This window comes from Musca autumnalis, unplaced genomic scaffold (genome assembly GCF_047663935.1).
Source record: "Musca autumnalis isolate F117 unplaced genomic scaffold, ASM4766393v1 scaffold_3, whole genome shotgun sequence".
NCBI classification, from domain to species: domain Eukaryota; kingdom Metazoa; phylum Arthropoda; class Insecta; order Diptera; family Muscidae; genus Musca; species Musca autumnalis.
Window position 1 is genome coordinate 208,648,949 of NW_027411866.1, and position 22,454 is coordinate 208,671,402.

At 33.4% G+C, this 22,454-nt stretch overlaps 1 long non-coding RNA gene across 1 annotated transcript in view; it reads right to left on the bottom strand.

Moving 5' to 3' along the window:
- LOC141398776 (uncharacterized) overlaps positions 1-22,454 on the bottom strand; it is a 176,794-nt gene that overhangs the window by 152,439 nt on the left and 1,901 nt on the right. Inside the window, exon 2 of the long non-coding RNA XR_012411708.1 lies at positions 7,055-7,978. This is a non-coding gene — a long non-coding RNA (uncharacterized lncRNA). The remainder of the gene's footprint in view (positions 1-7,054; positions 7,979-22,454) is intronic.

Sequence of the window (22,454 nt, forward strand, 5' to 3'; positions counted from 1 at the left end):
AGTCCATCATCGAACTTGACCTGCCTCCTTTGTCAGGCTGTTTGGTTGTTATGTTGTCTTGCAATCGCTGTTATGTAGTAGCACTAGTGTCTCTTATACAGTCTTGCCAATTAGGTACTCATTTTTCGAATAATAAAAGAGTACGTGAATTAAAAAAATTAATTTATTTAAACTGAATTTTTTTTTAAATATTTTTTTGATTTATTTAATATTTTTATACCCTCCACCATAGTATGGAGGGTATATTAAGTTTGTCATTCCGTTTGTAACACATCGAACTAATCATTTGCGACCCTATAAAGTATATGTATTCTTGATCAGGATAAAATTCTAAGACGATCTAGCCATGTCCGCTTGTCCGTCCGTCCGTCTGTTGTAATCACTCCAGCGTCCGCAATAATTGAGATAGAGTGACGTTGACGTTTTTAGCTACATTTGCAGACCGCTTTAGGTATAATTTTACATTTAGGGTTCTTAAGTGTCAATAAACTTATATAACAAAACTTGTGGACATAGGTCCACGTTTTGGTATAGCCCTCATATAACGGTATCCCCGATTTACTGTATTTTGACGTCTTTAGCTACATTTACGGACCGATTTAGCTATAAATTGACATTTAAGGTTCTTAAGTGTCAATAAACTTATATAACAAAACTAGTGGACATAGATCCATGTTTTGGAATAGCCCCCATATAACGTTACCGCCCGATTTCAGGTATTTTGACGTTTTAAGTCACATTTATAGACCGAATTAGCTATAATTTGGTATTTAGGGTTCGTAGTGACCAAAAAACGTATATTCGAAAAAATTATGAACATAGGTCCATGTTTTGATATAGCCCCATATAACGGTACCTCCCGATTTTCGGTATTTTGAGAATTTTACCTACAAGGTTTAACCGATTTAGCTGTATTTTGAACATTTGACATTTGAAGTTCCACCAAAAATTGTAAAGAAAGGTCCATGTAGGGATAAAGCCTCCCGATTTTTAGTAATTTGGCAATTTTAGCTACAATTTTTAACCGAACTAACTGTAATTTGACATTTGAAGGTTGTGGTGGTCACCACACATCTACATCAACAATTTTCAACATAGCCCCAATATAAAGATACCTCCCGATTTTCAGTACTTTGAGATTTTACTTAAAATGTTTAACCGAACGTAAGTCCGTGTTTTGGTATAGCCCCAAAACAAACCTCCCGATTTTCGTACCTTAGCTTTATTTTTAGGACGAACTTTCTGTAATTTGAAATTTAAGAGCCAACAAAAATTGTTCCCACGTTATGTACGTATTTTCAGTGTTTCGAGGATTTTAGCTACAATCTTTAACCAAATTAGGAGTTATTTGACATTAAAGGCTCCCATCAAAAACTGTCAACATAGGTCCATGTTTCATTATAACCCCTATACGGTACCTCCCAATTTCTAGCCCACTAAAAATTGTCAACATACATAGTTAGATATAGGCACCACAAAAATGGGTCTCCAGAATGAAGCATTTTATTTACATTATCTGACATTTTAATGTACCCACTTAAAGTTGGGGACAGGAATAAAAACTAATTATTCCATTTTAGTTCAGAATATTTTATGGTGGAGGGTATGAAAAGTTCGGCCCGGCCAAACTTAACGCTTTTTTACTTGGTTTAATTTATTTAAACTTTTTTAAAAATATTTTATAATTTATTTAACGTTAATTTTTTAAAAATATTTTTTAATATTTTTTTTAACGTGGATTTTCTAAAACTTTTTTAGTTTGTTTAATGTGGATTTTCTAAAAATTTTTTTATTTGTTTAATGTGGGTTTTCTAAAAAATTTTAATTTGATTAATGTAGATTTTTTCAACATATTTTTTTAATTTATTTAACGTGGATTTTTAAAAATATTTTTTTAGTTAACTTACAATTTGTATCTAAGTCAAGCTTAATCTCATATTTATTGTTTTCAAATTCAACAAACAACAAGTTTAAAGTGGGATGTAGTTAAAATTGATTACTTTAGGGGATGGCAGAGAAGACTAGTATCGTCCAACGCCACTTGGACTCATCACTTCTCTTAGTATTGAAACAAAGAACCCTTCCCCAATTTTATGACGACTCGAGCTCAAGAATAAGTGTGACTGATGAATTCGTTTAAATGCGAATTCAACCGAAACACCTAAAAACTCTCGTAGCCGCATATGTAAACCAAATTAACTACTCCCATTGTCATGTGTCTCCATATTGCAGAGAATGCACATAATTATTTTAGTTTATTTAACGTGAATTTTTAAGAATATTTTTTTTAACATAGATTTTTTTAAAGAATATTTTTTCTTTAACGTGGAATTTTTAAGGAATATTTTTACGTGATTTTTTTTAAGAATATTTTTTCTTATTTGTATATAATATAGGGACATTACCAAGATGTGGAACGATATAGTCCATCATCGAACTTGACCTGTCTCCTTTAACGCGTTTTTCCACACTTTAACCACCTTAACTTAGCGATTTGCTAACCGATTTGGAAACCATGCTTGGCCGACTGAAAGAAAATTGGCTAGAAAAACTATAGGCAAAGAAATACTCAGAACTTCTTTAATATTGGTCCAAATAGAAAAAATCTTCTCTTGTACTTTTTATCAGATATATAATAAAATATAGAAAAAAATTTTGAACTTTTGTGGGGGAAGTACTCGAAGGAGTTGACCGATATGGCCCATCTTCGAACTTAAACTAAGTTTGGACAAAATATTACTATACCCAAAATTTGGTTCGAATCGGTTGATCCGATCGAGAGTTATCGTGCGCACCAGCCAGACAGACAGACGGACGGACATGGCTTAATCGACTCCAAATAGTCTGAAACGAATTTCGTCCAAACATACTTAAGGTCTAAAACTGTTATTTCTATGAGGCACATTTTTGGTCGTATCAAAGTGTATATTACGAAAAGTCAAAAAAATTTAACATTTATGAAGCCAAGGTTTGTACTGATATAATTCGCGAAATATTGCAGTGTACCACGATATATGGTCATAGTTGGATCAATCGAAGTGTTTTAAATCAAAGCTCAAAAACGTGGCTAAAAAAGTTTATTTGCGCGGAAGCTATGACCACGTAAATGAATTAAAATAGGTGAAAACACGTTGAAGCAAACGAGTTTTTTTTACGTTTTTATTCGATTGGCGGTTAAACCGTTTAAATTACGGATGTCTGTCCAAAGTAAAAGTAGAAGAATACAAAATGAAGATTACACCTCTAATGTATCACATTTCAAAAGCTCCACCACATCAACCTTTTATGGATGCTGACATTTTGAAGCCAGATTTTAGGTGTATTTTTGGTCTAACTGCGACGCGCATTCGGGTATTTCAGAAAACATATAATGGAATCAAAGTAATCGCATAATTCGATATGTATATTGACTATCTAGCCCAGATAGCATCACAGAAATCCACTGCCAAAGGCCAAAATTTAGTGCGATATTTTTTCGAAAAACCCTATTTTTTGGTACAGTATTTACAATATCCTTTTGATTGTCCTGGGACCCCAAGATATTTTAGTTTTTTGACGGCCCGGATCATATAAATCATAGATCGTGAAAATCCATCCACTAGAACGGCTAAAGCAGCAACTGCAACAACCCAAAAATGTGCGAAAAATGTTTTTGAAAATATTGCGGATTTAGTCGCGCTTTCTGTGGAAGAAACTGACACATCACTCGCATTTTTGCGAAATCAACGGTTTAAAAAATTTAGTGGCATTAGAGCTTTATCCGATTTATCCCAAAAAGAGTGTGTGATACTACATCCACGGTTCTTGATAGATTTTATTGAAATAGGTTTAAATCGATGTATTTTTTCATGGATGATAGTGTAATCGGATGCGCATAAAAAGTGTATGCACTTTGTGCAAATTATAAGCGTCATACAGTTTTTTGGATACTAAACTGTAGGCGAAGCTACATCGCAGCCGCCAATATAAATCTTGGTAAATGTATACAAATGAAAAGAAACAATTCGTTGTAACGGGAAACCACATGCACATCAAATGATTTTGAGGATTTCGCGATTTACACGCATTTCAAAATGAACATTACCCGATTAAGTTTTATTTTAAGATTATAGCCCATTGAAAGGAACCCAAAATTTATTTGAACGATACCCATATTTTCCGCTAGATGTTAGCGTCTATTCGAGAAGTGATTAGAATAAAAAATGTGACTTTTTGCGTGAAATTTAACTGAAATAGAAGAATAACTCCGACCTATTTTTCCGACATTTTCTTCAACTAACACACAAAATAAATTTTAAAAAATATTTTCTCTTACAAAAATTTTATTAATTTCCTCAATATATTTTTTGGTTTATACTATAATATGCAAACCACTAAACGGATTTGTATAGTTTTGGTTTCATTTGAATCTTCGCGATATTTAGATTACGCACATATTTTTTATATATTTTTCAGATGCATAAACAGCTTGAATTTTATTAAAACCATTTGCAAACTACCAATTGTTTTGAATGCTTTCCTAATTTCCGCGAAAATGTACAACTTTTTCACTAAAGTTATGGGACCTCAGTAAACATATAGTATGTAGGAAGCCATAAATTAACAATGTTTCTCGATATAATGAATAGCGTTTTTATAAGATTTTTTCTAATAATCAGAATTGAAACCGCCATAACTTTTGCGTGCAATATCCAAAATTAGTATCTCGAACAGATTTGAGAATGGGAATTTTTTTCTCAATGCATGCAACAAAAATCTTTCATGTAGCGTCAAAAACAAATTTTAATTTTTTTCAAATAGAATATTAAAAAATTCTGACTTTTCCTCATATGTATACCCTTTCTATCCTACAGTCTGAAGGTATAAATATTACCAATTTTCACACAAACGTTACCTGATCATCATGTTAAATTGCAACCTCCTTCCTAGTCATAAATTCAAACATTACTTAATATTTCAGGCCGATCGGACTATAACTGCGACCTACAGAACCGCTACCAAAATGGCGTACATTTTTTTTGGTCCATTTCACCCATTAAATATTTAGCGATCATCACCAAAAGCTATATTTTTTGACCGAACTACCTGCAATTTCACATTTTAGATTCACAGCGGTCACAAATTTTCTCCACTAAATATAAGTCCATTTTTTGGTATGGCCCCTAAAATAACAGTACCGCCCGATTTAAGTTATTTTGCTGATTTTAGCTACATTTTTTAAACGAACAAGACCAAATTTAGTACTTCTCGTAGCCGTCCACAAATTTCAGAATTTCTGCGCATTTTGAAAAAATTCATTCATCGTTAATGCAATTCCAAAATGGTACTAAATTTAGTTCTATACGCACAACTGGATACAAACTTCAAAAATTACTATATAAACCATAAATATGTATACCAACCGTGATTACCACTTCCAGATCTATCCATTCCCCACCATATCTTAACCCCACACACCAATAATGACTCTAATATTAGAATTCGAGCTCTGCCCCTACACCAAATACCAACTTTAGAATGATTTAGTACTTGTGGTATATTTATGAAAATTATATCATAAACAACCTCAACATACCAAAGCTACACACCAACACTAACCCTGACTTCAAAATACAGATTCCAGCTCTATCCGTACTTTTGGTATGTATTTCCACAAACACTTCCATAAATTAAACTACCCACAAACGATCGGTACCAACAAATTTAAGTTCTTTTGGCAATTTTAGCTACATTTTTTTACCTAACTTGTTGAAATTTGACATTTGAGGTTCCATATGGCCAAAAACATTCTCCACTAAAAATTGTCAATATAGGTACACTTTTTGGTATAGCCCCTATATAACGGTAACTTCTAATTTAAGGCGTTTCGAGGATTTTAGTTATATTTACCCTTCTGGGATATTTGTGGAATAATTATAAATATATTATAATGGAAAAGTTGCTGGGGTTTCAGCAGAATTTAATTAAAATTGTCGAGTAAAAGGTCAAACCTATAATTTAACTTTGACAATTTGTAAGATAAAAAATTAATTAAAACTTACTTTGCTATTATTAATTATTTTTCAAAGAACAGTAGTAATGTCCCTTGAAAAACAATTTTTTTACTTAATTATATCGGTATATATCATGATATTATTTTATAAGTTTTCTCCTATTGTATAATTTTAATCCATATTTATGTTTGTAATTGCTTTGTTTTCTCTTAATAAGAGTACATACATAAATATATAATTTAGGTATACATACAACAGTTGTTTATTATGTTTTCTTCATTTTTATGGTTTCGAAATACAAGTTCAACTAAGTTCACAGCATGGTTTATTATTCTTGTGTTTAAAATTGTATAAATAGCTATACACCTACATACGTACATATTTTGTGCCATTGACTTTTGTACACTGTTCTCTCGTTCACTGTGAGTATCATACGTGCTCCAATTTAAAAATAGGAAAACAAAAACATAGCCAAGCTGCCACCATTCATGGAATAGTAATTAATAATGTTGTTTTGTTTTTCCCGAGTTTCGAACTTAATTTAAAAATGATTTATTAGTTTATAATTAGTTGGGATGTCATTGCGGATGGGTTAATTTTCAACTATTTGCAACTAGTATTTTAATAATGTTTAAATGTTATTGAAATTAATTAACACTTAATTAAATGAAATTTTTATTAAGAATGATAGTGTGAGAATTTCGAGTGTTAAATAAATATTTTAAATTAAGTTGTCGATATTTTCGTGTGGTTCCTAAGTTAAGTGTAGCCATCGGAGAGGAAAAAAAGGATAACATATATTTCACAAATATTGAATAGAAACGTTGTTGTTACTTTAATTTAAATAATGCATTTTGACAGCAAGAGAAGACATCAGTTGGTCTTATTATCCTACAGTTGGTCTTATTATCCTTGAACGCAAAATTAAATGTATTTCTTGCTAAGGATTTGTAGCGAAATAGAAAACTATAAAATTCTGCTGTTTCCTAGGTTGTTTGTTGAATATGAAATTTAAAAACTATAAAAGATGAAAATCATAAAACATATAAGGCATCACTTACCTTTTTTTAAGTTTACATGAAGCTGTCCGCAATTGTAAATCCTTATTAGATTGGTGAGGAGGGCAAAGTTGTAATTGTTAATAATCCGAATTTTGTTTCAGAATTTATTTTTATGGAATTTCACAATTTGGTAGATGTTTTATATTTATTTCTTGGATTTTTATCACTATTTTCACTAACCGAATATCTTCACCTTGGTAATAAATTTGTTTAATTTTCCATTAAAATATTTTATTTGATTTGCTGCTTTTTATGATTTGGGTGGTTGTTTTTTTTAGCTTCCAAGATTTTTTTTTAAATTTTTGTAACTGTTGTTTTTAGTTTTTTATTTTCTTCACACTAAAACCAAAACCAAAAAACGTGGTTTGCAGGAGTTAAAAATTAAGTTTTGTTGTTTTTTACTCAGGCGATTCGAGGTTAAAACGCGCAAACTGGGCGAAAAAAGTCACGTTGCAGACAAATGCTTTTAAGACACTTTCCCAGATATTATTTAATTTTCTTTTACGTTTCGCTATGCTCTTCGCTTTTATTCAATTCAATTTCATTTCGAGTGACTACAAATTCACTTTTCTTCGTTTGGTTACTATTTTTATTATTTGCTTTACGTTTTGTTAGTTGATCTTAGTTTTTGGGGTTGTAGGTAGCATTGGAAGGAGTTGGTGAGTTGGCGATGATGGTCCTGTAGCACAAGGACAATTTAAAGAGTAGATTTTTTTCGTTTTGTATTTGTTATATTTTCTTGGAAACGTGCTGGTGATGTTTCACAACATTTGATTGGCCATAAAATTTTTTGATGGTTTTGTTATTCTTTGGCTTATTTTAGTTTGGGTTTGGGCATGGTTGGGAGAAGGAAGATTCATTCATTGGAGATAACTTTATGCCCGATTTCAACACTTGTACACGCACTTGGCAATATTCAATGACCTGAAATTCACAAAAAAGAAGAAGAAGAAACAAAACACAGAAATAAGAACAACACTTGCATTAACTGTAGTGGGATGATATTTGGTGGGATGGTCTCCGCACTCCCTGTGGCATCATGTATTTTTCATTGTTAATGTATTTGAGAGTCGAAACATAGAACACGCATTAATATTGTTGTTTTTTCGCTGTTTTTTTTCATAGGATTGTCATTGAAATGATGTTTCCCATTCTGGTGTTTTGCGGCATTGCTGATGTTGGTCGCTCGGTCGGTCTATCGTTGTTTTTGCAAAATGTCAAATAACACGTAATGCCATAAAAAGCACGTTCACGTTTACGTCACATTCCCATACATCCATGTGGACGTAGCGAAGCAGCAAGCCAGCCAACCAACCGTATATACCTACCATCATCAACACTCCACTCGGAAACACTCAAAGCACGTTGCTTTTTCGCTGTTTCCGTTTGCTATTTGTGAATTCTGCACAAATATCTAAAAGTGCACCCACCGCACAAGCGAAACGCCATTAACACGGTTGAAAGTGTCAAACCAATAGATTCCATTAGCCCGGATATACTTGTCGCATTAGATAGATAGTTACATAAATTAAATGGAATGTCAAAGCTAGCGGTTGGCTGACAGAGCATCAAAGGCGGAGTGGTCACGAAAAAGTGCCAAAGTTTTTTTTATGTTTTCACCACTGAGCTTTATTGCTAAAATTGTCAATTTTTATTTTCTCTAAAGAATATTATTTTAATGAATTCGTAGATGCATGTACTTTTGAAAGTAATGGTGTTTTGCATAAAATAGGCACGATATGTAGTGATAAAAAATAAAAACATCAGAATCTGAAACAAGAACATTTACTGAAGGAACATAAATGGATGCAGAGTATCTGTTAATAAAAAATACATCCAAAATTAGAAAAACATCAAATAAAATAAAAAAAAGAAACCTTCATTCACCACATAATTATTACATATCGGAATATATGTACATAATTCAGTTAAGATTTTTCTAAAGATGTCTTCTCTATGCACGTCAAGAATAAACTAAAAGGCCAATATAAAGAATTGTAGTCGAAGTGTGAGGTTTTCGCTAATGTCACAAAATAAGAAGAATGCAAAGACGTAGACGGGAGAGTGCCGACCTTTTGATACTTTACTCCACTACCCCTGTGTAGTTTGATAATATGTATCTAAGCTAAAGAGTTGATTTTAGAAGAAACAGACTATTCATCATTCAGTAATAAACAATGTCGCCACATTGGCGTGTTCAATTTGTGTTATGGTCATTTAAAGACCATAAAAAAGTTGACAAAAAATATATATACGAGTGCGGTTCGGAAACTTCTTAGCCTATCAATGAAAGAGAATAGTTAGTTTTTCAAAAATATTTTTATTTTTCAATATAATCTCCTAAAACTTCAATACACTTAGTCCAACTCTTTTCTAGCAATTCTATCCCCTGATTAAAATAGTTTTCCTCAAGGTCTTCAAAATAGTGGTTTACAACTGTAATTGCATCTTCTTCTTGAGGTAAAACGCTTGCCAGCAAGGAATTTTTTTAGATTTGGGAACAAGTAAAATTCGCTGGGAGCTACATCAGTAGAATAGTAGTACTTTAGTTCGTTGATTTTAGCCATTGTTAAAACACTCTTGTGCGCTGGTGCGTTGTCTTGATGAAAAAGCCAGGACGTTTTTCTCGAATTTGTACATTTAATTGATCCGAAAGGTTGCAATAGTACTCTAAATTTATTGTTTTACCCTTTTGCAGATAGTCAATCAATAAAATACCTTTCAAGTCCCAAAAAACCGTTGCCATAACCTTACCAGCCGATTGAATTGTTTTTGCCTTCTTTGGGGCACTTCCTCCAGCTTCAGCCCATTGTTTGGATTGTTCTTTTGTCTCTGGAGTATCCATGTCTCATCAACAGTTATGAAACGACGCTTAAAATCCATTTTATTTCGCTTAAAACTATCCAAACAAGCATGAGAAATGTTCATTCTTATGCGGTTTTGATCGACTGTTAACAAATGCGGCACCCATCTTCAGAAAGCTTTTTCATATGTAGTTCTTCATGCAAAATTAAATGGACTCGATCATTTGAGATGCCCATGATATTAGCAATTTCGCGCACATTTATTCGTCGATCATTTAATACCATATCATGCACTTTGGCTACAATTTCTGTTGTTGTTGCTGTTTTTGGACGTCCACTACGTGGTTCATCTTCAATGCTTGTACGACCACGTTTAAATTCAGCAACCCAATTTTTTACTGTTGCATATGAAGGAGCACTTTCACCTTACACATTCACCATATCATTATGAATTTCTTGTCCCGATAAACCTTTTTTTATGTAAATATTTAATGACAGCACGCATTTCTAATTTTTCCATTGTAAAAAAATTGCGGATGTGTCTTTTTTGAACACCTGTTTCTATATGAAGGAGTTGCCAGATCAAAACAAAATTTAACATGTGTTCATAACAGAGATGGAAGTTTCCAAAACACTTAACTTTTTCTGTTTATACCGCGCTTTTTGTGCTAGGCTAAGAAGTTTCCGAACTGCCCTAGTATATATATTTTTTGTTTTTCAAATTTTTGAGATTTTTGAACGCTGTAGAATTTGCGATTATCTGTAGATATATAACCACCTGGACAAAAGTCGTCCGCATACAATTGTAGATCTCGATTGAACGTATTTTGGGTGGTTTGCATCACCTACACACAATATCGAATGTAATTTTGAATTTAGGATTCTTAGTGGTTCTCTAAGTGTTTGTAAAATTATATGGGTGTATGGGTTTTTCAACAGTACAATGGTTACAATTTAAAAAATTACGTATTCATCAAATGATTTATACCACTAGAAGACTTATACGCATTTTTAACACACGGGTTCAACATGAATTATATTTCCACTTCGGAAGTCTTCGAATTAATCCCAACATCCTGTTTGTTATACCCTACACCACTATGTGGGGAGGGTATTATATGTTGGTTTTGGTCGTAGACCCATACTTATGTACACCAAAATGAATGTCTCGATGAGCTGAGTCGATCTGGAAATGTGTGTCCGTCCGTCCGCCCGTCTGTCCATCTAAACCTTGTAATCACGCTACAGGTCGTAATTTTGATCGGATCGTCACCAAATTTTGGGTGTTGATGAGGGTCTTGGAGAAAAAGAAGCCTATTGATTTTGGTGATGGTCGGATAATATTTAGGGGTCGAAATGGGCAAAAAACTTATTTGGAGAAAAAGTCAACGTTTTATTTCAAAGCAAATATCTCCGCTTCTATAAGGGGTAAATCAAAAGCAAAACCTGCTAATGAAAATAGAAAATATCACATTTGTAACGATGTTGTCGTAGGTGATCAAACAACGAAGATATCGCAATAGCCGCTAATAGAACACAACTTTTCATTTTTGCGATTTTAGATATAATGACGAATATCACAGTTGGGGACTTTCCAAACGCAGAGTCTGACTATGAAAGTAGAAAATCCCATCTTTACAATGATGTAAAGCAGATTGGCGTAGGTGGCCAAAAAAACGGAGATATCGCAATAGTCGGTAATACATCCCATTTTTATACCCTACACCACCTTGTGGTAAGGGGTATTATGTATTTGTGCATTAGTTCGTAACATGCAAAAGGAAACGAGATAGACCCATAGTTCCTTTTAGGGATATACATAGAATCACTTTCTGAGTCGATTTACGCATGTCCGTCTGACAGTCTGTCCATGTATTTTTGTAAACAAAGTACAGGTCGCATTTATTGTCCGATTCGCATGAAAATTGGGGAAGATAGTTTTTTTGGCCAAAGGACGAACCTATTTATTTTGGTAAAAATCGGTTCAGATTTGGATATAGCCCCCATATATATGTTCGCCCGATTTAAGGCATTTGGTGCACGAAACACGCTATATAGGTCCGATTTCAATAAAATTTGGAATATTTGCCGGGATTTAACCTAGAAATAAGTGTCTCAATTTATATTGAAATCGGTTCAGATTTGGATATAACTCTCATATATATTTTAGGCAGATTTGAGGTATTTGATGCACGAAACACTCTATATTTGTCCGATTTCAATGAAATTTGGAATGTGTGACGGTGGTTAGTCTAGAAATAACTATGGCAAATCATATCGAAATCGATTCAGATTTGGATATAGCTCCCATATATATTTTCGACAGATTTGAGGTATTTGATACACGAAACCCGCTATATATTTGATAAAATTGATAAAATTTGGGCTATGTGACGGAAATTGGTCTATAAATAAATGTGAAAAATTATATCAAAATCTGTTCTGATTTGGATTTGGCTGCCATATATATTTAACATATTCACAGTGGTGTAGGGTATTATATAGTCGGTCCCGCCCGTCTTTGATCGTTTCCTTACTGGTTTATTTTTTTATCATTATTTTTTTTTTTTTTGAAATCACGCTACAGATCGCAATTTTGGGTGTTAATGGGGGTCCCACAGAGGAAAAAACATATTGATTTTGGAAAAACTTATTTGGAGAAAAGGTTAACGTTTTATTTCAAAGCGAATATCTCTTTTCTGTAATATCGAAAGCAAAACCTGGCAAGGAAAGTAGAAAATATCACCTTTAGAACGATGCACAGTGTTGCCGCTTCCATACAAAAGTGAACAAACATAGAAAGAGTTGACCTAGGTTAATGATTTTTTTAGGCCCCTCAATAGCTCTACCGATTTTCACAAAAATCGGTTCAGATATATATCTTTCCCGATTTTGCTATAAATCGCTCAATTTTTGATGAATATTCTTCAAATTTAGCATGGGATGTTTCCTCAGGCCACTGTTCAGTTCTACCGATTTTGATTTGATTTCGCAAAAAATCGGTACAGATTTGGATATAGCCTCCACATATATCTTTCACCGATTTTGCCATAACTCGACCAATTTTAATCGAATATCTTTCAAATTTTATGTGTGATAGTTTCTTAGGCCCCTGAATATATTCGCCGATTTTTGAAGAAATCTGTTCATATTTGCATATAGCCTCCATATATCTTCCCCCGAATGTGGCATTTATGGTAAAATATCAGAATTATTGCAAGATGCGCTAAACTATCACAATTTTAATATTTTGAAGTTTTTACTTTAACCCATTACCGCCCATTGTACTCGCTTGAGTACAAACAAAAGTTTGCAAGAACATCAACAAAATCTCGCATAAATATGTTAGCGTTATAAATTAGACGAAATTGCATTTAGTTTGCATTCCATACATTACGTTTAACAGACAACTATAGAAAAAGTTAAAAAAAATTACAGTTATTCTGCATTTTTTCGGTTTTTGTAACAATTTGTAATTTTTGCATTTATGTCCTGGGGTTTAATAATGTTTAGAGGTTCCTACTTTCTTTAAAGGAAAAAAATACAGAAAAATCAAATTGAATGGGGAATGCTTATTACCATTTCAAAGAATATTCGATGACATTTATTTAGAGGAAAAAGTCTAACGTAGTGATATGAGACGATCTTGTTGGCCATTCGACTGGTCCAAAACGTGTATAGCGAATTGTTCTTTCAATAAATCCATTGATTGTTGCGATGTGAGGGAATTGGCGCCGTTTTGTTGAAACCAAACGTCGCAGAGATTACAGGCTTCAATTTCAGACATCAAATAGTCGGTTATCATGGCGCAATAACGGTAAACATTGAAGATGAAGTCCTAACTGACATCATTTTGAAGAAATTGCGTCCGACGATTCCACCGATCTCTCTTTAAGTGGCTCTTCTTCCCAAATGTGGAAATTTTGCTTCATTACAAAGAAATGTGCCTCATCTCTGAACAAAATTAAACACACTCCCCACATAACGCAAATTTTCGTAACAAAGTTGAACGATTTGTAAACGTTGTAGAGGCTTCAGCTTTTCCATGATAAAATGTCAAACAGTAATAAAAACAAAAATAACATGAACACGTGACACGACTCACGCGTGATCTGTCAAAAAAAGGCTGTTGAAAAAAAGTACCTCCAGATAGGTGAAAACTTTAGTATCTGCCTAAAAATGTTTACGTTTGAAAAGCTTACGCACAGAGTTAGTTGTGTAGGGTATCACATATTCGGCCCCATCACGATTATAGCCTTTGCTAACTTGTCTATTTTCATAATAGAAATTTTAATTTTATTTTAAAGAAAACAGTCCGTCTGTAATAACACTTAACGTGTCCCAATCACATAAATTTCATGGAAAAAATAGTGCCCAGAATAGGCCCCATCCGACAATAGGCATTTCTTACTTGTTTTTAATAAAAATTGTAATGAGATATGGATTATTTGGGGCTGCTCTTTCAATGAGCCACACATGACGAGGATTTTAATACTTTTTAAGGTAAGTCGAATGATATCGGCCTTTCATCAACCCAAAATTCATAACGTACTTTTACTCTATTCTAATCATGTATTTAATATACAATTCGGGCTTGTATATCCTTCCCAAATCAAATTCGGTCATCTCTATACTTTGTTACCTCTCAAAAGTCGTTGAGAAAATAGTTTACATGTAAATGTCAGAATATCTCCACTGGGACTCGCTGCTGCCTGATAGGCTCACTGCTCTAGCTGAAGAAGCAGCAGCATTGAGAAGATTTATTTATGACAATAAGATTGGGTGTCTTGTACATGTATGTCTCTCTAAAACATTGGACTCAGTTTATCATTAAACTAAGGTTTTTTAATTTCTCCTCAACTCCTACAAACCTGGATGCGACATATCCCAATAACGAGATCAATCTCTTTTTATAGGAGGGACGGACTCAGTGGGTCTTGTCTTGTTTACAGCGATATCCAATCCAATTTTTAGTGGGCAGGTCCATGCTTAAGCTCTAAATACTAAGGTGACCAACTAAAATGGCTTATGGGCACAGTAACTGTCATGCAAACAGGCCACAACGTTCTAAAAACTCCCTGAATACATACTTTTTGGGGAAAATATTTTGGTTGTGTAGCCGGTATTTGATCTGTTTATAGTCGCAAATTCACACAGGTTGAGGGCACATATCCCGTCGGCAAAGGTGATTTATACTTTTTGACTTATTTTTCAGGAATCAAAATTCACGATTTTATTAGTTCGTTTCCAAACGATTACAAGTTATGATAGCTATAAAACGCTTTTGGGCACAAGTGGTCAATAGGCAAGGGTTTTTTTAGGTAATGCACCGTCCGAAAATTTTCAAAAATTTTTGTTACACTTGAACCGGACTACGTTTGAAACTATAGGCAAACTAAAGTAAAATGGCATTTTTAGTTTTTCGATTTCTCATCGTTTTGGCCTTTTAGAGGGCAATCAAATTTCGAAGGTCAACATTTGTCAAAAAAATAGTTTAAATACTTGTACTCGTCGTAAACCAAAACCCTAGAAAAATATTAAAGAAAATTTGGCCTTGACGATTTTGACGTTCAAGATGTGGTTTGGTGGATTGTTGTGCTCAGAATTAGTTCTTTAAGACAAAAGCTACAACTTTGCCTCCGAGAGCAAATTAAAATTTTTAGCAGTTTAGAAAATATGAGTCTGGCAAAATGAACCCTCTTGTCAACAAAACCTCAAACTTTGGGGGCCCATAACCGCGAAAGTAGAAGTTATAGGGAAAAACGCCAGGACACGTGACATTTAATTTTTGGCCTTCTATCATACTGCGGTGTCAGAATATGGTTCATTCGTATTTTTTTGTAATTTTGTTCGTGTCGCACAATGATATAGAATAAAATGTTTTGTTTTCTTCGAAGAAATTCATGTAAATATTTATTAAAAAAATAACTGAGAAAGCTAGAATATTGAAACTTCGGGATGTGTTGCATTACATGAAGGACATCAACGTATATTTTTTTGAAAAAAATTGCAGGTTTTTTTCAAAGGATTTTTAATGATTTAATTTTTCAAGGACATTTTTGATGTCCTTGTTATCTAGGCATGGAATAATTTATAATTACTACATAAAGTCTATACTCTCCCCCTTTAACGTGACACCAACACCAGCATCGTTTCAAATATAGTTTCAAACGTATATAGTCCGGTTCAAGAGTAATTTTGGCTGTCGGACTTTGTTATTAGTAAATAATTGTTATATAATATAGATGAGAAAAATCAAAAATTATAAAATCGCCGGAGGGATTTTCAAATAAATCGCGGCAAAAGTTCACATGTTTTGGGGACTAACGAAAATGTTGTAGAGGATTTTCACTGCTTTTCACTTTAGTCGCATTTCGATAGGACTTGCCGCTTCCCAGAAAAATCCTGAAAATCTCAAATAAACCTAAAAATGTAAACTTTGACTGCGATTTATTTAAAATTCCCTCCAGCCATTTTTTCTTGTTTTTGGATTTTTATCATCTATGAACATTACTGTTTCAAAATCCGCAAACAATTTTCGAGGTGAAAGCCGTTTTCCTCTAATGTTAGTTAAGGACACCGTAGATGACATAGTTTTATAACTTAGATATGAACTTCTATATCAAGAAAAATGTCTAAAATTGTCTTTTCCATTTCAAAAAAATCAAAAAAATTTTTTGATACTACATCAATGATTTTTGGTACATAGATTAAGAAAAATATCAGCATTCCAAATCTGTTTTCGTTACTAATTTTGATCGTTGCGCGCAAAAGATATGACCGTTTTAATTATGATAATTAGAAAAAGTTTTAAAAAAATCGCGGCTTAAAATAATTAGCTGTTATATCCTATTATCGTTAACTGAATTCGTACCCTTTGCGATGATGCAAAAAATAATCGCAAAGTCTCAATGGATTCGCGAAAAATCAAATTTGATAAATAATTTCAGGTATTTACAAACATATTTTTGAAACAATAGCGCTCATAGTTACGAAAAATATATAAAAAAATTATAACAGCATCCAGACATTTTGAGGAATAAAATGAAACCTAAGTCGTGAAGGTTGGAGCTATAGTATTCATGTTATTTGCAAAAATACGAAGAAAATATTACGAAAAAATTAAAATCATATTATTCTAATTTTATTTTTTTATGGTTTTATAGGAAAAGTTGGAGAAAAAATGTTTGAGTTCCTCGGCATTTTCGTCAAATTTTCACGCAATAATGATGATATTCCGTTGTAACAAATTTTTCGCTTATAGTTTTCCTATTGGATAATATTATTAGAACCTTATATTAAATCACAAGGAATTCCAATTGTGGGATAACGTTAAAATAATGTTATATTGCATATTACAACATTTGAGACGCATATAAACCGCGTAATTATGAAAATGATATGATGCGCATCCGATTTTCCAACACAGCGAATCAATCCCTCTTTTTTGATGTACAGTTTGTCAAATTATATTTGGCGGCCATGATGTAGCATCTGCTGCATATTAGGGTGCAAAATACAGTAAAATGGTCATAATTTCCGCGAAGTTCATTTACATTTTATGCGCATCCGATTTCAATAATCACCATTAAAAAATACATCATTCTATGCCGTTTCAATTCGATCCAGCAAGAACCGTGGATGTAGCATCGCACTCAATTTTTAGAAAAAATCTAGTATATCTCTGGATTTACGAGAGTTTTTAAATATCTGTTTTCGCGCAGTTTAAACACGCGTATCGATCTATTTATTTAAGTAGAACTGACACATCCAAAACGCGTTTTAATATGCGATATTTTCAAAATAATTTTTTGCAAATTTTCGAAATTTGAGGCGTATTATATCCGCCGATCTAGTGGTTGGATTTTTACACGTCGTGGCTTGTTTGATTCAGAACGTAAAAAAAAACTAAATTTACGCGGGTTTCCACGGAAATCGAAAGACGTTTGTAAATTTTAAACCAAAAAAATAGGTTTTTGAAAAAAATTTACGCACAAAAATTTCGTGTTTGGGCGCAGATTACTGTGATCCTGTGAGGACTACACCCTTATGTTATACATTAAAAAATGCGAAATCGCGAGTACTACAATCGAAAAGTAAGTATTTAGGGAAATCCAGCTGCGCGTCCCGATTAGAGCAAAAATTCAAAAAACCCAATTTTTCAGGTTTCAAAATGTCAGCATCCGTTTGAGGCAGATACAGTGGATATATTAAAAAATCAAACATTAGAAACTTCAACTCTGAAGTGTGCTCTTTAACTTCTCCTTTGAGCATTAAGATCTACATTGTGTTGTAAAACCACTAATTGGAAAATAACATAATGAAACTCGTTTATTTCAACGATTTTTTCCGATTTTTTTACATTAGTACGACCACAGCTTCCGCTCAAATTATTATTTTAAAAAACCCCTCGGTGAATCGGGCTAAAACAGTTTATTTTACCGAAATGCGGTCAAAAGTTATGGTATAGTAGAACTGATCGCGAGTTACAATACCCGATACCTCAGTTTCAACATAAGTTAATTTTCTACAAAAAGCTTGATATCTCAAAAATGGTAAAACTTAGGAAAAAGTAATAAAGGCCAATCATGTAGAGACTTTTTACAGCTACAACATTTTTTTAAGTCCCATTACGATAGGACTTGCAATTTCCTAGCAAAACCGTAAAACCCTAAAAGACCCCTAAAAATTTGAAGTTTGACCGTGATTTATTTGAAAGTCCCTCCGGCGATTTTTTTTTTTTTGTTTTTTGATTTTTCTCATCTATGAACATTGTAGTTTCAGAATCAGCAAAAACTCCACAGGTGTAAGCTCCTTTCATTTAAGATTAGTTAAGACGCACCGTGTTTTATATTGTGACTTATATTATTTTGTCACGACTTAGCTAGAGTTTCCGACTGATTTCTGAGATATGTTTCCGAGATATTTGTTCGACCATGCTGTGGCATAGCCCAAACATGAGTTTTGTAGTCTGAAACAGTACTCTGATCGTCCGTATCGTCTGTATCAGACTCCATCACTTCTGGTAAAAAATCAAATTTGGCTTTTTTAAGGCATTAAAGAATATTTTATTCTTAGGTTATCGACACAATAGCTAGATATAGAAGCCCAATCTGTGCTTGCGGATTTGAGTTATTCTATTTTTAAAGGTGTTTAATTTATGGAAGTCGTTTAGGTATTTCGATATGTAATTAAAAAAAAAAATTAGGCGTTCTGTTCGGGTCGAACTATATCCCTATACCCTATAACTCCTGTATAACTAAATTCGTCCTACTCGCGAATATAGTTATGTGGACTGGATTAAAACGTGCATATATTTTAACCACTTTCTGCATGGAGGCTCCTCAACAAAAAGGAATCCGAAAATCTGTATTGCAGCTGATACTCTAAAAATTAGATTAAGAGCTTTGCAATACTGAAAATCTTGAGATATCAGAAATAATGGCAATTCTCTGTGCTTTTAAAATTCTGGGATGTACCATAACGTGGACCTGTATTTATACCTTACACCACTATGTGGAAAGGGTATTATAAGTTTGTTTTGGCAAACAAATTATTTAACACCGCGAAATATTCGTCGGAGACCCCCAATGTGGTACACCAATCTTCATATCTCGACGAGATAAAGCGATAATATTTAGAGAGTTAAATGGACCACAACTTTTGTGTGAAAATTGTGAAACTTTTTAATATACAGCTTATATCTTTATTCCTGGAAGAGGCATTCCGGGCAAGTAAGCTCTACTTGGAAGAGGAACAATTGACCTTTCTACTGATGTCAAATGTGTTGGTGTACATGATAAAATAACAGAGTTACAGCCTAATATACCCAGTTATTTGTTTGTAGTGTAATCATTAACACGCTAGAGTTCGCAATTATAGCTCAATAATCACGAAATTTTGCACGAGGTAAGAGTTTAGGTAACATAAGATGCCTACAATTTAAGATGATGATCTGATGTTATTTAGCGGGTGAAATGGACCATTACTTTTGTGTGAAAAATAAAAAAAAAAACATACGTGAAGCCATAGCGTATTAATTGTCCAATTGGATTTTTTATACATATATTGCAGCATGGGGTCGCTTCGCCACCTTTTTGTCAAAATGTTCTCGATGTAGCTAATAGATGTTTTTTTGTAGTACTAATTTTGGTGAAAGCAAAGGCAACTAATTTTAATAAAATCCATCAAGAACCGGGGATGTACACTTACAACCAATTTTTGGGATAAATCGGATACAGCTTCAATACCGCTAAACTTCTTAGAAATCTACTCCTCGTTTCCGCTGTTCTAGTGGATGGATTTTAACTCTATGGTTGATTTATAGGATACAGAACTAAAATATCGCGGGGTACCAGCACACTCAAAAGAATATTGTAAGTACTCTACCCAAAAAATAGGTTTCTTAGAGAAAATATTGCACTAAATGTTGGTTTTGGCAGTAAATTACTGTGATAAGGTGTGTACTACATAGTCAATACGTATACATATCAAATTATGGGTAATCCTGAATACTTTAACCCTATAATTGGTCTTTTGAAATACCCGAATGCGTGTCACTGTTAAATCAAAAAATAAATAATAATAAAAAACGCTTAAAATAAAAATGTCAGAATCCTTAAAAGCTGGATGCAGTGCAAATTTTGAAAAGAGATACACAAGAGGTGCAGTCTTTACTTTGTATTCTTCTACTTTTACTTTGGACAGTTGTCCGCCATCTGAACCTAAAAATCCTCGTTAGCTACAACGTGTTTTTTCCTATTTTTATTCATTTACGGAGTCATAACTTCCACGTAAATTAAATTTTGTTGTCAAATTTTTGAGATTTGTTCATAAACAATTAATTTTACGAGGGCAGTTCGGAAACTTCTTAGCCTAGCACAAAAAGCGCGGTATAAACAGAAAAAAGTTAAGTGTTTTGGAAACTTCCATCTCTGTTATGAACACATGTTAAATTTTGTTTCGATCTGGCAACTCCTTCATATAGAAACAGGTGTTCAAAAAAGACGCATCAGCAATTTTTTTTACAATGGAAAAATTAGAAATGCGTTCTGTCATTAAATATTTACATAAAAAAGTTTATAGGGATAAGAAATTCTTAATGATATGGTGAATGTGTTAGGTGTGAAAGTGCTCCTTCATATGCAACAGTAAAAAATTGGGTTGCTAAATTTAAACGTGGTCGTACAAGCATTGAAGATGAACCACCTAGTGGACGTCCAAAAACAGCAACAACAACAGAAATTGTAGCCAAAGTGCATGATATGGTATTAAATGATCGACGAATAAAAGTGCGTGAAATTGCTAATATCATGGGCATCTCAAATGATCGAATCCATAAAGAACTACAGATGAAAAAGCTTTCTGCAAGATGGATGCCGCATTTGGTAACAGTCGATCAAAAACGCATAAGAACGAACATTTCTCAAGCTTGTTTGGATCGTTTTAAGCAAAATAAAATGGATTTTAAGCGTCGTTTCATAACTGTTGATGAGACATGGATCCACCACTATACTCCAGAGACAAAAGAACAATCCAAACAATGGACTGAAGCTGGAGGAAGTGCCCCAAAGAAGGCAAAAACAATTCAATCGGCTGGTAAGGTTATGGCAACGGTTTTTTGGGACTTCAAAGGTATTTTATTGATTGACTATCTACAAAAGGATAAAACAATAAATTCAGAGTACTATTGCAACCTTTTGGATCAATTAAATGTACAAATTCGAGAAAAACGTCCTGGCTTACAACACAAAAAAATAATTTATCATCAAGACAACGCACCAACGCACAAGAGGCTAAAAATGGCTAAATGGCTAAAATCAACGAATTAAAGTACGAGTTGCTTGACCACCCACCTTATTCTCCTGATTTAGATCCCAGTGACTTTTACTTGTTCCCAAATCTAAAAAAATTCCTTGCTGGCAAGCGTTTTACCTCAAATGAAGATGCAATTACAGTTGTAACCCACTATTTTGAAGACCTTGAGGAAAAATATTTTAATCAAGGGATAGAATTGCTAGAAAAGCGTTGGACTAAGTGTAGTGAAGTTTCAGGAGATTATATTGAAAAATAAAAATATTTTTGAAAAACTAAATATCCTCTTTCATTGATAGGCTAAGAAGTTTCCGAACCGCGCTCGTATAAAGCAATAGTCATAGTTACTGATAAACTACAATAGTTCGCGTATTATAATAGTGCAAACCTTGACTTCATGGAAAATAAATTTTTTTGTCTTTCACTCATATATAAGTTTATATCACAATGACATCACCCTGAAAAGCACAAAACCGTGTGCATTATCAAGCATAAGTATGGCACAAGTGCACAATTTTTGGACGATAGATCTTCAATAATTGTCCCTTTGACAATTTTTATACATATAGCATTTGTAGTGTCCTGGCAGGCAACATAAATTTTTCAACCCCTCAGTAGTGTTGGCGACATTTTCTGAGTACTTCAGCCATATCTCTACTAGTGGTATCATAGGACACGCCGTTCGTACTCGGCCATAAACTGTAGGTCCCATATCATTGAACCAATGCGTATCGGGGTGCACTCATTGATATGAGAGAAGAGAATTTGTTCCATAAACGAAT